The sequence below is a fragment of the Carcharhinus amblyrhynchos genome, chromosome 19 (genome assembly GCF_965287045.1).
Source record: "Carcharhinus amblyrhynchos chromosome 19, sCarAmb.v2.hapA, whole genome shotgun sequence".
NCBI lineage: Eukaryota > Metazoa > Chordata > Chondrichthyes > Carcharhiniformes > Carcharhinidae > Carcharhinus > Carcharhinus amblyrhynchos.
In genome coordinates, this window is record NC_137342.1 from 3,722,847 (window position 1) to 3,728,858 (window position 6,012).

Here is a 6,012-nt window from a genome sequence, read left to right on the forward strand (position 1 = left end):
TCTACAACATTTGATGCTGCTATTTTATCCTAACCAGCTTTAGAGAGGCAAAATGAGGAAAGTTGGTGCAGGAATCAGGAGAGATGATTAAATATTCACCAAAGAGCTGAGAGATTTAGGGATTCTGGAGCCATGGGCCTGGGCGAGTCCCCAGACAGCAGTGCAGTCTGACTGACCAAACTTATCCAAAACTCAATTAGTGTTTCATAGTGTTTCATGGAGACCACCCAGAGGCAGTACCATGGTACCATGAGGAAAGGGAAGGTGTACAAAAGGTTCAGGGAACTCGGAGAGGTTAAGGGTCTAGAGGAGTATAAGGACTGTAGAAAGGAGCTTAAAAGGGAAATTAGGAGAGCCAGAAGGGGTCATGAGAAGACCTTGGCGGGTAAGATTAAGGAGAATCCCAAGGCCTTTTATAAATATGTGAAAGGTAAAAGGATGAGAAGAGAAGGGATAGGACCTATAAAAGGTGAAGGGGGTAAGGTCTGTGTGGAACCAGAAGAAATGGCAGAGGTGCTTAACGAGTACTTTGCCTCAGTATTCACGGTGGAAGCTGATCTGGGAGATTTTGCCACGGATTTGCAGCAGATGGAAAAGATTGAGTTTGTGGATATTAAGGAGGAGGATGTGTTAGAACTTTTGAATTCTATCAAGATTGATAAGTCGCCGGGACCAGATGGGATATACCCCAGGATACTGTGGGAGGCGAGGGAAGTGATTGCAGAGCCCCTGGCGATGATCTTTGCGTCGTCAATGGAGATGGGAGAGGTTCCGGAAGATTGGAGGATTGCGGATGTAGTCCCTATTTTCAAGAAAGGGAACAGAGATAGCCCGGGAAATTACCGACCGGTGAGTCTGACCTCAGTGGTTGGTAAGCAGATGGAAAGGCTTCTGAGGGACAAGATTTACGACCATTTGGAGAGGTTTGACATGATCAGGAATAGTCAGCATGGATTTGTCAAGGGCAGGTCGTGCCTTACGAGCCTAGTTGAGTTCTTCGATAATGTGACTGAACACATTGACGAAGGAAGTGCCGTGGACGTGGTGTACATGGACTTCAGCAAGGCGTTTGATAAGGTCCCCCATGCAAGACTTCTTGAGAAGGTGAGAGGGCATGGGATCCAAGGGCCTTTGGCCTTGTGGATCAAGAACTGGCTTGCCTGCAGAAACACAGTAAAAAGTCTGACAACACCAGGTTTTAGTCCAACCTATTTATTTGATAATATACTCACAAGCTTTCGGGGTTAGCCCCTTCACCTGACGAAGGGCTAACCCCGAAAGCTTGTGAGTATGTTATCAAATAAATAGGTTGGACTAAAACCTGGTGTTGTCAGACTTTTTACTGTGTTTACGCCAGTCCAACGCCGGCATACCCACATCTTGCCTGCAGAAGGCAGAGAGTGGTTGTGGATGGGTCTTTTTCTGAATGGAGGTCAGTCACCAGTGGAGTGCCCCAGGGATCTGTTCTAGGACCCTTGCTGTTTGTCATTTTCATAAATGACCTGGATGAGGAAGTGGAAGGATGGGTAAGTAAGTTCGCTGATGACACGAAGGTCGGTGGTGTTGTGGATGGTCTGGAAGGATGGCAAAAGTTGCAGCAGGACATAAATAGGATGCAGGACTGGGCGGAGAAGTGGCAGATTGACTTCAACGCGGATAAATGCGTAGTCGTCCATTTTGGCAGAACCAACGGGATGAACGAGTACACTATCAAGGGCAGGAGTCTTGGTAGTGTTGAGGAGCAGAAGGATCTTGGGGTCCGGGTCCACAGGACTCTTAAATCGGCCTCGCAGGTGGAAGAGGTGGTCAAGAAGGCGTATGGTGTACTGGCCTTCATAAATCGAGGGATTGAGTTTAGGAGTTGGGAGGTAATGCTGCAACTTTATAGGACCCTTGTCAGGCCTCATTTGGAGTACTGTGCGGAGTTCTGATCGCCTCACTATAGGAAAGACGTAGAAGCTATTGAAAGGGTACAGAGGAGATTTACAAGGATGTTACCTGGACTGGGAGGCATGCCTTATGAAGTTAGGTTGAGGGAACTGGGTCTCTTTTCCCTGGAGAGACGTAGGTTGAGAGGCGACCTGATAGAGGTTTATAAAATGTTGAGAGGAATAGATAGGGTGGATTCTCAGAGGCTATTTCCCCGGGTTGAAATGGTCGCTACGAGAGGACACAGGTTTAAGGTGCGGGGAGGAAAGTACAGAAGTGATGTTAGGGGTAAGTTTTTCACTCAGAGGGTGGTGAGTGAATGGAATTGGCTGCCATCAGTGGTGGTGGAGGCGAACTTGCTGGGGTCTTTTAAAAGACTTCTGGATGAGTATATGGGGTTTTATGGGATTGGGGGTTATAGATAGGTGTTGATGTGATCGGCGCAACTCGTGGGCCGAAAGGCCTGTTTGTGCTGTAGTGTTCTATGTTCTATGTTAACCCTACTGCTTCACAGTGCCAGGGACCTGGGTTCAATTCCCGGCTCGGGTTACTGTCTGTGTGGAGTTTGCACATTCTCCTCATGTCTCCATGGGTTTCCTCCCACAGTCTGAAAGATGTGCTGATTAGGTGTTAAGTTCACCCTCAGTATATCCGAACAGGCACCGGATCGTGGCGACTAGAGGATTTTCACAGCAACTTCATTAAGCATTAATATCAGCCTATTTGTGACAAATAAACTTTAAAGATGTGCACGTTAGGTGGATTCGCTATGCTAAATTTCCCTTGGAGTGCAGGTTAGATGTGTAGGTTAGATGAATTAGCCATAGTAAGTGTGTGGGAAAGAGCGTGGGTAGCATACTATGCCAGAAAGTCAGTGCAGACTTGATGGGCCAAATGGCCTCCTTCTGCACTGTAAGATTTCTCTGATTCCACAGCAACCAGGTCCTGAAGTGGCAATTGAACTCAGGGCCTTTGACCCAGAGGTAGAACTGCAAACCACAACACCTTTGACAGACAAGGGAGTCAAAGGTTATCGAGGTCAGACTGGAAAGTGGAGTTGAGGCCTCAGTGAGATCTGCCCTGATCTTGTAGAATGGCAGAACAGGCAATAAACACTTCAGGTTTTCTGAGAAATGGGTCATATTCAACTCAAACCTTCACTCTGTACACAGGGGATGCCAGAGCTGCTGAGAATTTTCCAGCACTTTGTATTTATTTCAGATTTTCTGCTTCCGCAGTATTTTGATTCATGTAAGAGTTTATTCATTGTGTCTATGAGATTGGGCCTTGATATTCTAATCTTTGTCATTTTAAATTAGTTAGTTGTTTTGACTTCCAAACCTGTGTCATACCTTATTTTACCCAACGTTCCTGTCACACACCTTGGGACGTTGCATTGTGTTAAAGGCCTAAGTTGTTGGATTTGGTCAACTCGGAGCTTAAAGGTTTGCAGGCAGAGAGGGAATGGGTGACTGCCAGACATACAAATTAGGAGCAGGAGTAGGCTACCCGGCCCCTCAACCCTGCTCCGCCATTCAGTGAGATCATGGCTGATTTGATTGTAACCTCAACCTCACGTTCCTGTCTACCCCAATAATCTTTCACCCCCTTGTTAATCACAAACCTATCTTACTCAGCCTTAAAATGTTCAAAGACTCTGCTTGCACTGCCTTTTGAAGAAGAGAGTTCCAGAGACTCAGAACTAGAGGGCAATAACAGGACTAGAGGACACAGTCTCAAAATAAGGACGGGGGGCAGTTTAGATCAGAGTTGAGGAGGAACTTCTTCACTCAAAGGTTGGTGAATCTCTGGAATTCTCTGCCCGTTGATGTGGTGGAGGCTACCTCGCTAAATATATTTAAGTCACAAGTAGATAGGTTTCTGACAGACAGGGGAATTAAGGGTTATGGGGAGAAAGTGGGAAAGTGGAACTGATCCACTTCAGATCAACCATGATCTTATTGAATGGCGGGGCAGGCTCGAAGGGCTAGATGGCCTACTCCTGCTCCTTTTTCTTATGTTCTTATGTAAAAATCTAAATTGAGGTTTGCAGGGCCTGTTTGCGAATGCATGAAACAAGGTTAATAAGGTTGGTGAGCTGCCTTGGGGATATAATGCTGTGGGAATAAGAACATAAGAACATAAGAAATAGGAGCAGGAGTAGGCCATCTAGCCCTTCGAGCCTGCCCCGCCATTCAATAAGATCATGGCTGATCTGTTGTGGCTCAGTTCCACTTTCCCGCCCTCTCCCCATAACCCTTAATCCCCTCTCTTATCAAGAACCCATCAACCCGCTTCTTAAAAATATTTAGCGAGGCAGCCTCCACCACTTCAACGGGCAGAGAATTCCAGAGATTCACCACCCTTTGAGTGAAGAAGTTCCTCCTCAACTCCGTTCTAAACCGCCTCCCCTTTATCTTGAGGCTGTGCCCCCTAGTCCTACTGTCTTTTTTGAGCGGGAAGAGTCTCTCCACCTCTATCCTATCCATCCCATTCATCATCTTATAAGAACATAAGAACATAAGAAATAGGAGCAGGAGTAGGCCATCTGGCCCTTCGAGCCTGCCCCGCCATTCAATAAGATCATGGCTGATCTGTCGTGGCTCAGTTCCACTTTCCCGCCCTCTCCCCATAACCCTTAATCCCCTCTCTTATCAAAAACCCATCAACCCGCTTCTTAAAAATATTTAGCGAGGCAGCCTCCACCACTTCAACGGGCAGAGAATTCCAGAGATTCACCACCCTTTGAGTGAAGAAGTTCCTCCTCAACTCCGTTCTAAACCGCCCCCCCTTTATCTTGAGGCTGTGCCCCCTAGTCCTACTGTCTTTTTTGAGCGGGAAGAGTCTCTCCACCTCTATCCTATCCATCCCATTCATCATCTTATACGTCTCAATGAGATCTCCCCTCATTCTTCTAAACTCTAACGAGTACAAGCCTAGTTTATTCAGCCTCTCCTCATAGCTCAACCCCCTCAACTCCGGTATCAGCCTAGTAAACCTCCTCTGCACTCCCTCCAAGGCCAAAATATCCTTGCGCAGGTGCGGCGCCCAAAACTGCACACAGTACTCCAGCTGCGGCCTCACCAATGCCCTATACAGCTGCAGCAAGACCTCCCTACTTTTATATTCAATCCCCCTCGCTATGAAGGCCAGCATCCCATTCGCCTTCCTGACCACCTGCTGCACCTGCAGGCTGGGTTTTTGCGACTCCTGCACAAGGACCCCGAGGTCCCTCTGCACCGTCGCCTGCTGCAGTTTTTCGCCACGTAAGTAATAGTCCTTCCTACCATTCTTCCTACCAAAGTGGACCACCTCACACTTGCCAACATTAAATTCCATTTGCCATTTCCTGGCCCATTCGCCCAGCCTATCTAGATCCTTCTGCAGACTCTCCACACCCTCCGCACAATTTGCCGTTCCCCCAATCTTGGTGTCATCAGCAAATTTCGACACCCTACACTCGGTTCCCTCCTCCAGATCATCTATATAAATGGTAAATAGCTGAGGCCCCAGCACCGACCCCTGGGGCACCCCACTAGTCACCAACCGCCAATCCGAATAGCACCCATTGACCCCCACTCTCTGCCTCCTATTTGACAACCAATCCTCTATCCACGCTAACACCCTACCCCCAACTCCATGTCCTCTGACCTTCTGCAGTAACCTCTTGTGAGGTACCTTATCAAACGCCTTCTGAAAATCCAGAAAGACCACATCCACCGGCTCTCCTCTATCCACCGCCCTAGACACATCCTCATAGAACTCCAGTAAATTTGTCAGACACGACTTCCCTTTAATGAAACCGTGTTGCGTCTGCCCTATCAAGCAATTCCCTTCAAGATGCCTCGCAATTTCCTCCTTAATGACTGATTCTAACATTTTACCTACCACAGACGTTAAACTAACCGGCCTATAATTCCCCGCCTTTTGCCTGGCACCCTTCTTAAACAACGGCGTAACATTAGCCGTTTTCCAATCTTCCGGCACTTCCCCGGAATCCAGCGACGTCTGGAAAATAACCACCAAATACGTCTCAATGAGATCTCCCCTCATTCTTCTAAACTCTTAACGAGTACAAGCCTA